This window comes from Bos indicus x Bos taurus, chromosome 7 (assembly GCF_003369695.1).
Source record: "Bos indicus x Bos taurus breed Angus x Brahman F1 hybrid chromosome 7, Bos_hybrid_MaternalHap_v2.0, whole genome shotgun sequence".
NCBI classification, from domain to species: domain Eukaryota; kingdom Metazoa; phylum Chordata; class Mammalia; order Artiodactyla; family Bovidae; genus Bos; species Bos indicus x Bos taurus.
In genome coordinates this window covers 32,747,570-32,759,018 of record NC_040082.1, presented here as the reverse complement: position 1 = coordinate 32,759,018, position 11,449 = coordinate 32,747,570, and the positions used below count along the sequence as shown (strand labels likewise).

Sequence of the window (11,449 nt, the reverse complement as noted above, 5' to 3'; positions counted from 1 at the left end):
ATAGGAAATTCATCGTTCATCGATTCCATTACACAAATAGAGATGACAAATAGAGATGACTCAATGGAGATTTTTAGATGTCTTTTCAAATATAAAACCTTGTTGTTGTTTTTTAACTTGCATTTCTATATAATAAAGGTAGACTTATACAAACTCTATTTAGGGGATACAATGTTTACATTAAAGCATCTTTAAAAATGAGAATCTAGACCCCCAGCCCCGCGGACTGGCCCAGCGGACCCACCGCAGAGCTGCCGACGGCCCGCAGATCTGCCATCCTTTCCAGTGGGCCATGTCTGGTTCATCCAGCATCGCGGCTATGAAAAAAGTGGTTCAACAGCTCCGGCTGGAGGCCGGGCTCAATTGGGTGAAGGTTTCCCAGGCAGCTGCAGATTTGAAACAGTTTTGCCTGCAGAATGCTCAACATGACCCTCTGCTGACTGGAGTATCTTCAAGTACAAATCCCTTCAGGCCCCAGAAAGTCTGTTCCTTTTTGTAGTAAGACGAATCTTGACAAGGTTTTGCAAACCACATTTCATAAACCAGTGAATATTCAAAGGAAAGCTAAATTTGAAGCCTGTACAAAAGCCTCTCTGTAACGTGCCATACTATACAAACTTCTACTTTTGTCAGTCCTTAATGTCTACCTCTCTGAATAGTCATAATTTTCTGTTTCACAAGGGTAATTATTTTATATACACTGATGGCAACATACAATAAAATACTTAGTATAAAAAAAATGAGAATCTATATTCTCTAGTCATATGATAATTCATAACTGGAAAATACTTAAAAAAAAACTAGCTACAGTGTGGTTTTTTTTTTAATAATAACTATTTTTATTTATTAGCACAATAGTAATTATCCAGATATGTTAAATTCTGTTAAATATACTGTGTATTGTAAAAATCTGAAAGTAATAGTAATTAGTATTCAGAGAGTGTTAAAGTTAACACACATTGGTATTACTGTAGTAACTTGATTAGATGGCATGCTACCTGTTACCTTAATTATACTGCTTATTGATGTAATGCCAAAATTTCTGCTCTTTTATCAATTGGCGTACCTACACCACAATTAGTCTATACAATACCTGAAACTGCTATCTTTCCTCATTGGTACAATGCCTCCTGACAGCGTGATAGCATGTCTCTCTGAGTTCTGGCAATCTGCCATAAAGCAATGCTGTTTGCAAAAGGAAAAAATCTTGTCTCTCTGTGTGTCTATATATACTTTATGCTCGAAAGCAGAAAATCATTTACATATTCCTAGGCCATGCTGATACACTCACAGGCTGCTTTGAGGTTTGAAACTTAAACTATTATTCTACATAGAAGGGACACACATTTCAAAATATCATGTGATTTGAAGTACTGTTGAGTGGACCTGTTGTTGTTGTTGTTTTTCTTGAATGTTACACCCCCACCCTGTTTATATGGCTTTCAGTCACCCAGTTTATAGCAATTTGTTACAGCACTCACAGGAAACTAACACACAACTGAAAATACTAAAAAGATTGCTACAACACAAATACTGTCAATGTGTACAATATGTGGGACTCATTAAAAAAATGACAGCCTAGCATAGGAAACAGGAAAAGCACAGAAAATTGCAATACTGCTTAAAAGAGTATTTTAAACATCTGTTTGGAAATTAAGAACAATTTACTAAAATTGATATGCATTTAAGAAACAGAAAAAATTGTTTTGAAATTGAGTTGTGATAGATATATATATATATATTTTTTTTTTTCTAACACAAGAAATTAGTAGTAAGTCTTAATGGGGTTCCCAGGGTAGGAGGAGCCTTTCCCTATGTACAGTTTTGTTTTTTGTTTTTTTCTGGATAAAACTATTGTATTACAAAATCAAATGTGATCATTCAAATGGTAAACACCCGGGAGGGAGCTATGCCAGGCAGGAAAAGAAGCTATTGAGGAAAACTGCTTGTGCTACTGGAGAGAAAGCTGCTTAGGATACGGCATGTACCAGAGATGAGACTTAAAAATGAAATATACCTTTAAGCATAACTTAAATAGTTTGTGTTCTTGCTGAAGGACTCTGGAGGAATATTACTGTAACAAATTGCTATATTTAATTCTTGGCTAGCAGCCAGGTATAGGTCAGACAATTTTTTTTTTTTTCCATTAAAATAACCACTAGCAAGGGAAAAACAGAACCTCGTGCTTAGAAACACACACATACACATATCATACTGTATGTAACCCTATGGTCATTATTTCAGGGTGACCAGATAAGACAACATGTGACAAAAAAGCACCCAGGGTCTCTTGACTAGTGAGTGATAACAGTGGGTTGCTGTTGTTGAGTCACTAAGTTGTATTAGAATCTTTTGTGGCCCCATGGACTGCGGTCCACCAGGCTTCTATGTCCATGCGATTTCCCAGGCAGAAATACTAGAATGGGTTGCTGTTTTCTTCTCCAGGGGTTCTTCTCAACCTAGGGATCAAACCCACGTCTCCTGCTTTGGCAGGCAGATTCTTTACCCCTGTGGTGGTGGTTTAGTCACTAAGTCATGTCCTACTCTTGCGACCCCATGGACTGTAGCCCACCAGGCTCCTCTGTCCATGGGATTCTCCAGGCAAGTATACTGGAGTGGATCACCATTTCCTTCTCCAGGGGGTCTTCCCAAACCAGGAATCAAACCCAGGTCTCCTGCATTGCAGAGGATTCTTTACCAACTGAGCTATGAGGGAAGCCGATTTTACCACTGAGCCACCAGGAGAGCCCAACAACAATGGGCCACTCCTGTAATGGATTTTTCCCCATGAAGTTGCCACTGCTGTCATGGGCTGTAGTATTTCTGAGCATTCAGGAGAATTCAGAAACCAGTACAACTCAAGTACAGCCAGACAGAACATGGTGATGCCCAGGGAAACCAAAGGAATCCAATCCCCAGCAGGCAACCCTGTCTCCCAGCAGCCCTCCTCTGATGACATGTTGCAAGTCTTTCTCCTGAGGGTTAATGTGTTAGACACCTGGGACTGGTTATTGATTAAAAATGGAAACCTGAATGATTCAACAGCTGTCTTTCTTTTCATATCTATTTCCCCCTTTTAAATTGATATGCTTTTGATTTTGGTGAATTAAATAGCATAGGAAGCAATCTGCTGCTATCACCTACAGTGCTTTTGTTAGATTAATGATTATCAACAGGTTGTATAGACTGGTATTCATTAGAATAATATTGGATATTACAAATAAAAGAGTATTAAGCATTAAAACATATCCTTTGGGCATCAATTTTCACCTTTGTCTAGAAAAGTATCACTTAGCTGACTAACTGATATAGGTTTTATATAAAACTTAACTAACGTGTTAGGAAGGACTCTCAATTCTCAGAGCTTTTATAACCTAAGTGATGAGCTGCATTATTAGATGTGGGATATCATAACCAAGCTTAAACTGCCATTATGTAAGAAGACGTAGGACAGGCTCCTTGATCATTCATAAAACTTGCCATACACCAGGATGGCTATTTTGTATATGTCTGAGATATGAGTGGAGTCCTATGATTAAATCAAAGTTTAGAAACCAGCAATAGTTGGTTCATCAGGGCCTGAAATTGTATTTTGTTTTATCCGCATTGTTTTTAGTAACTTGCCAGCATCTAAAATGATCAGATGCATTCATCTCCAAATCTGAAATTCCAGCTTCTTTTGAGCAAATCAGAAGATCTGGTTATACTAGGGTCACATGTCCATAAGAATACTGTTAGCTAGAATTCCTTGGTGGCTTCCACTTTTAGAAATAGCATGTTATTTGTTTATTCACAGTTAGAACTGGACATGGAACAACAGACTGGTTCCAAATAGGAAAAGGATTATGACAAGGCTGTATGTTGTCACCTTGCTTATTTAACTTATATGCACAGTACATCATGAGAAATGCTGGACTGGAAGAAGCACAGCTGGAATCAAGATTGTTGGGAGAAATATCAATAACCTCAGATATGCAGATGACACCACCCTTATGGCAGAAAGTGAAGAGGAACTAAAAAGCCTCTTGATGAAGGTGAAAGTAGAGAGTGAAAAAGTTGGCTTAAAGCTCAACATTCAGAAAACGAAGATCATGGCATCAGGTCCCATCACTTCATGGCAAATAGATGGGGAAACAGTGGAAACAATGTCAGACTTTATTTTTCTGGGCTCCAAAATCACCGCAGATGGTGACTGCAGCCATGAAATTAAAAGACGCTTACTCCTTGAAAGGAAAGTTATGTCCAACCTAGATAGCATATTCAAAAGCAGAGACATTACTTTGCCAACAAAGGTCCGTCTAGTCAAGGCTATGGTTTTTCCTGTGGTCATGTATGGATATGAGAGTTGGACTGTGAAGAAGGCTGAGCGCCGAAGAATTGATGCTTTTGAACTGTGGTGTTGGAGAAGCCCCTTGGACTGCAAGGAGATCCAACTAGTTCATTCTGAAGGAAATCAGCCCTGGGATTTCTTTGGAAGGAATGATGCTAAAGCTGAAACTCCAGTACTTTGGCCACCTCATGCGAAGAGTTGACTCATTAGAAAAGACTCTGATGCTGGGAGGGATTAGGGGCAGGAGGAGAAGGGGACGACAGAGGATGAGATGGCTGGATGGCATCACTGACTCGATGGACGTGAGTCTGAGTGAACTCTGGGAGTTGGTGATGGACAGGGAGGCCTGGTGTGCTGCGACTCATGGGGTTGCAAAGAGTCAAACACGACTGAGCGACTGAACTGAACTGATCCCCTTACTCCTTTTCATATTATGTGACTTGGACTGCAAGGAGATCAAACCAGTCAATCCTAAAGGAAATTAGTCCTGAATTTTCATTGGAAGGACTGATGCTGAAGCTGAAACTCCAATACTTTGGCCAACTGATGCGAAGAGCTGACTCATTTGAAAAGACCCTGATGCTGGGAAAGATTGAAGGTGGGAGGAGAAGGGGTAGCAGAGAATGAGATGGTTGGTTGGCATCACCGACACAATGGACATGAGTTTGAGCAAGATCCAGGAGTTGGTGATGAACAGGGAAGCCTGGCGTGCTGCAGTCCATGGGGTCCCAAAGTGTCGGACACAACCGAGCAGCTGAACTGAACTGAATTCCTTCCTTGGGAAAGTCCTTTTGGGGAAAAAAAAAAAAGTCAGTTGAACACAACAGTGTGCCTAGTGCTATAATTAATTTATTCCTAACACAATCACTTGGCAGACTAGTAACTGTAGAGTCACATTTACCCACAGACAACTCTTTCTGTAGAACTGGTTTACACATATTTTTTTTTAATCCAATTTTAAAAGGACACTTTAATTATGAAGTAGATTTTAAGAGAGAAAATATCTTCATGATAAGGGTAATGATATTTATGTGGCAGTAAGTTTCTTTGTAAATCTATTACACTTCTGTGGAAATAAGCCCTCCGTCAAAAGGAATGATAAGTTAAACAGATTTGGGCAGAAACGGGGATGTGAGTAGGAGGGCCAGGAAACAGAATGCACTCAGGAAACACTAAAGAGAGTATACTCAATTAAAACAAGTAATATGATGAAAGGAACTGATTGAGCTCTAATAATTTTCAGAAGCCATATAAAGTTATCCTGTAGCTTGAAAAAAATCAGTTGAGAACTGAATCTGAAACATTTTCCAAACATGCTTTCAACAGAGTAAACAGATGAGTTATTTTATCGATTTTAAGAGTATCAGAGAAGACAAGTTTAATTTTGACTTCAATAAAAACCCACATTTTATTAATAGAATTGTAACAAAACTGAATACATTATTATTTTTGGCCAATTCTGATCCCTTTAAGTCTCGTGACTATTTCTGTAGCAAAATAAGTGTATGAGTAAGGCTTGCATAATTCAACCATATTCTTTTCTAACCTATCCATTTTTTTTTTTTTTTTTTCCTTTTGGAAATTCTTCAGGATTGCCTACCAAAGAGGCAGTGGCCTAAAAGATAAAGTTTTCTCTTCTCTCCATTTTGTATTTTCTCTGGTTTTCTGGATAACTGTGAGAATGTTTCCAACTGGTAAATGTTCTCAGAAGTCAGAGAACCAGTAGAGAGGAATTAGGAGCTTGGGAAGCTAGCGAGATAGGACATTTCCAAATACAAGTAATAAATGAATGAGAGTACAATCAAATAGACTTTTTAAAGTCAATTCCTTTTTGAGAAATAGATTATCTGTCTAAGTGAATTCCCGTTTTAACATTAAAAGCCAGATTGCAGATAGGTCTGATCCATTCATTCACTGGCTACTGAATGGCACTGACAAATTACACTTTCTAATCACCAGCATTGGCAATGATAAATCTCTTTGATTTCTGGCTTTGTAAAGAGATTGGATTTGGTGAAGTAGCTGCTACCCCAACCATATCTTTAGAGATGCCAGCAGTCTAATGCTCTATTTTTGAAATACTAGTTTCTCTTTATTCAGAGTTCTGATGAAACAAAACTCACTATTTTGATTTCTGAGAAAGCATATTTAATTATGGACCCTGAGTGTACCAGACCCCAGTTGGTCACCTTAGAAAATGTGTTCCACTAGTTGCAGAGTATTTGAAAGTGTGGATTCTGCAAGATAAATCTTATTGATTTGTCAGGAAAAAAAGAAAACCTTCCTGTGCTACTTTTCTTTTTCTAGTATACAAATATCTTCAACTCTTTGAGTTAAGAGAATACAAACACAATAATTTTACATGTCTTTCGCTTCCCTTTTTTAAAGTAAATTTATTGCATATTTTCTGATTCATTCCACTTTCTGACTTATGAAAGGGTGACAGTCTGTAGTGGCCTAAATGAGGCAGAATAACTACCCCTTGATTTAAATGAAAAGGTGAATTCTCAGACAAAACAAAGCAACACAGTTTCTTCTTGTAGTAACCGATGCAAAATGTTTGATTGGTTTTCAAGTTGTCTGGTTTTCTTTGTCTTCTTTGTGGATTGGTCTCATGTATAGTGGCTGAATATGGAATTCAGACCTAGTAGTATGATAAATTACTATACCAGGGAGTCATTATCTTTCTCCACTGGAACTAATGGGCAATAGCCACAGGGGTTCAAAATAACACTCAACCAACCATTGCCATGGCCAAGGTATGCATAGGAAATACAGATTGCTTTCCCTTTATAAAATTAAGACAGTACAGAACACCTCTGACACAAGCAGGAATTCCAGCATAACTTTAGGATTATGGCAAGATTCAGCTTTAGAAATTTGTATATCAGGGGATAGAATTAAAATAGACATTTCCTAACTACATAATGGTCTGTTAATATTTTTTCTGTTTTACATACATAATTTTTAGAAAAAAAAAATGACAGATATGTGGATCCTCAAAGATTTAATTTTTTTCATATTTAACAGATTCAGATTATAAAGGCAAAAATAACTTGCATATCTTTTCTATTCTTGAGTAACTGCTTTGTGGTTTTGTTTTCTTTAACAAAAGAAAGAAATACTGTTTATGTGGTGTTTTAGAGAGTTAGATGGAGGTGTATGTTTTAAGTAATCTTAAGAAAAGGTTAGTGACTCATTAATTGGTAAGTTAAAGAGGTTCCAGTCTTGGGTGACACTGTCAGAAGTCCTGCCTGCTTTCCCATTACACTTCTTTACAGACACTATAGGTAAATGTAAGAGACAGCATTTTGCTGTGGCTGATTATGGAACTGCCTCTATTTCTGAGCAGACATTTATATTTGCCTTTTCTTACCTCTCAGTGTAAGGGCGAGAGTGTATAAGCTGTGTAGTTTTGATTTAAAACCTGGTGCGTAGAAGCAGGCTTGGTTTTATATATGAGTGGCCCCAGCAGGGGACGAATTGTTTTTGACTTCCATCATTTGTCAATAAATAAGAAAAGTGAGAGATTCATCATGTATGTTAAAGACTCTGGCAATATTCTCTATGATGCAAAATAAAATTTAATAAAACAGCGTTTTAAAAAATGCATGCAATCACTGGTCTCACTTGTATAGGATGTAAATTCCAGAACTCTGTAGTCTTTCCACAGTGGGGGGATGGGATGAAGGGGGTGGATCTACTTGTCCGGCATCCATGTAGTGACCATTTTGCACAGCTGGTGAAGGGTTCCTGCCATGTGCAGAGCTGAGTGGACATCTTTGTGTGTGCCTCCCTGTGACCCTTTTATTAAGCACCTAGCTGTGCTCAATAGCGAAATGGATTCTAATTGATCACAGCAGGTTAAGTGATTTAACCTGAAGCAAAGCAATAGTTTTTATTTGAAACTGCCAGCACCTTTGCATTGACTCCCTTCTACCTCCAAAAGCCTAAAAACACCACCCTGAAAATAGAAAAACAATACCAGAACTAGTACACTGAATTTTCTCTCTAGCCATAAAAATAGAGGAGCAGGTGAAGGGATGTCCAGAGACAGGAAAATTGGAAAGGGACTTGGCAACTACCCAATTCAGTGTTTAATTTTGCAAGTGTAGCAATGATTTGTATGTACTTGTATTTATTCCTTGACAATCTAGAGTCTTCCTGAGCTGTGTGGCAGCAAGTGACTAATTTTGAATGGAAGCAAATCTTTGTTTAAGATAAACACAGGGCTAATTATTTTGGATTTCTCTCTTCAAATATGTTTTGAGCCCCTTTAAGTACTAGTCACTGGGATAAATCCCGTGGGGTGTGGAGAAATAAACCAGACATGGTGTCTGTCTCAAGGAGCTTACAGTCTCATTAATGTCATGCTAGGGACCAAATGTCTGACTGGCACAGGGGCAGGAGGAAATCATATTAAATATTAATACGTGTCTTATTTTAGATCAATTTGATATTCTCCTAACCTTGAACTTCCAAAGCGATGATTACGTTCAGAAATAGTGTTCTTTAGCTCTCTGCCTGAGTTCACATGATTTTCCCGTTTTTTCCCCCTTTCTTTTCTCTTTTCCTAGTATTGGTTTAAAGGAAGCAAAATAAATTAGCAGAGACCTGATTGTAAGAAATGGGATTATTTCCCTACCCAGATTCAGGATCATGTAATCAACTGAGACTATTCTGTCTCCACTGTGTGTGTGTCTACATTAATAGAAAATCCTGTCCTTAGTTCAGGTGATGAGAACCTGACTTCATTTCTTATCCCTTCCCACCATCTGCCACCAAATGAATTAGTTGAGTACTGTGACCACAGTTTTGGAAGTATCCAATTATCAAACCTAGATTCATTTCTCATCAGATTGAGTCCTAGTCTGTATCATTCATAATGGGAAAACATAATTAATTTAGTTAAAAGTACAGACGCCTTTTATTTTAAAAACACGGATATTTGAAAATACCATCCCTCACCCACAATCACGGTCCTACTATTGAACTCTGGCTAGAATCATCCAGAAACATACACCTTGGCAGAGCCAACACAGGAATTAACTGAGCTATACAATTGTAATGTTTTTGCTTTTCTCCCAGGCCATTTTCCACTCCTGGCTGATAAAAATCTCTAATGGGCTGTTGTAAATGCTCTACTTCTATACTTAGTCTAAATAAGAAATAACATTTATGTCTATTAGCATCCACAGAAACATTTGTCAACAGCAAGTTGGAGAATGACATAACTTTTTTTAAGTGCACCCATCTGGGAAACTTTCCAAGTTGGGAGCTACCCAAATTGGCAAAGATTCTAAGAAATCCATTCACATGCACTATGCATGACAACAATTTCTGGACTTCTTTTATACTTCTAGCTATTAGATTTGGAAGTGCAGAAGATGAGACAAAAAATAAAAATAAAACACACACAACCATAAAATAAAATAAAAGCAGGTCTATAAAAGTTCTAATAGATAACTATGGTAAACTTCAAGAGCAAGGGAGAGGTCAGGTTCACCCTTCCTTTTAGTCAGTGTGTCCCTGAGCCTGGCCCATTTTATTCAAGGACAGAAACTATAACAAAACAATTTGTGTTCTACCTCAAAAACCAATCCTTTCCTATCAAGGACTCTCCAGAAATGCCAACTTGTTCTCTCCATTTTTACAATATCAGAGCACATACATAAGGTTTTTTCCTTTTCTTTTTAAAATTTGAAATCCTTCTGTCTTTGGCTTTTGCCCTGTGATAACATATCTTACTATTTTAAGTACAATTGGCTACGGATGAACTGTTTGGTAACTTTTTTCCTAGTACACACAACTGATGTCATCCTTGTGTATGTAAGAAAGTCACAAGATTGTTCTACATTTTTGTCTTAGTAAATACACTTTGCATTGCAGAATGTCTTCATTTAATTAGTAAAACCTCTTTTGTCTCATTGGTTCTGAGAGGACTGTAGCTTAGACCTTCATTTGTTTAACACATTTGATAAAACCTTTATACATTTGATAAAACCTTTATATGATACTGTCAAATTCCTTTAAGAGTAGAATTTTATTTATAAACAGAAATAAATAAAACAAGCTATTCAGTAAAATTGTTAATAATTATCAAGCAAACTGAAATTGGCATTTTGTCAAGCCAGTCATTCAAAATGAATATGTTCAAAGAGAAATATTTATCCTGAATATTCACTGCTTCAAATTTTAAATTGGCAGGGTCATTTTATCTAATATTACTCATTTTTTTCTGAAAATTTTAAAGGATTACATTGTTCTTAATCTAGGAAACATGAAATGACATTACCCCAACACCCATTTTTAATTCCAAGCACCCATTCTATAATAACCCTAATTGTAAGGTAATCTCTAAAATACACTTAATGTTTTTTTAATTGAACATTGATATATTTTAGTGTTTTTCTTGGATATATGCATTACATATATACATATGTATAAAACATTATTACTGACATCTACTGGTTTAGGGTTTGCCTTATGGCTCAGCTGGTAAAGAATCTGCCTGCAATGCGGGAGACCTGGGTTCAATCCCTGGGTTGGGAAGATCCCCTGGAGAAGGGAAATGCTACCCACTCCAGTATTCTGGCCTGGAGAATTCCATGGACTGTGTAGTCCCTGGGGTGGCAAAGAGTCGGACACGATTGAGCGGCTTTTTACTGGTTAAGAACATGGAATTTGGAAAAGAATACATTGGATCAAATTTCAGCTCTGCACTTACTAGCTGTATGATTAAGTCAAGTTGTTTTGCCTTAGTTTGTTCCTCTGCAAAATGGAAATAACAATAAATTCATAAGGTTGCTATTAGAATTAAATGAGTTAAGATGTGTAATGCATTTTGAACAGGGCCCAGTAAGGTTAGACAAGCATTTGTTATTAACAACATTATCATTATCAGCATACTAATGGAGATGTCTAGCAAAGAGAGGAGTTTTTTTAATATTACATAAAATTTGAAATTAATTTAAAACTCAGTTTTTTTTTCTACTTGAAATAAAATAGCTATGTTGTATTTGCAACGGTACATAAAATATGTACAGAATATTTTTCTGTCTGTGATTCTACCAGGTAAGATATAGCAATGGCTCCACTAGTAATTTGAAAATACATTTT

At 37.1% G+C, this 11,449-nt stretch overlaps 1 pseudogene; it reads left to right on the top strand.

Moving 5' to 3' along the window:
• Positions 1-284: 284 nt before the first annotated feature.
• Positions 285-635, top strand: LOC113896550 (annotated as a pseudogene).
• The last annotated feature ends 10,814 nt before the right edge of the window (positions 636-11,449 follow it).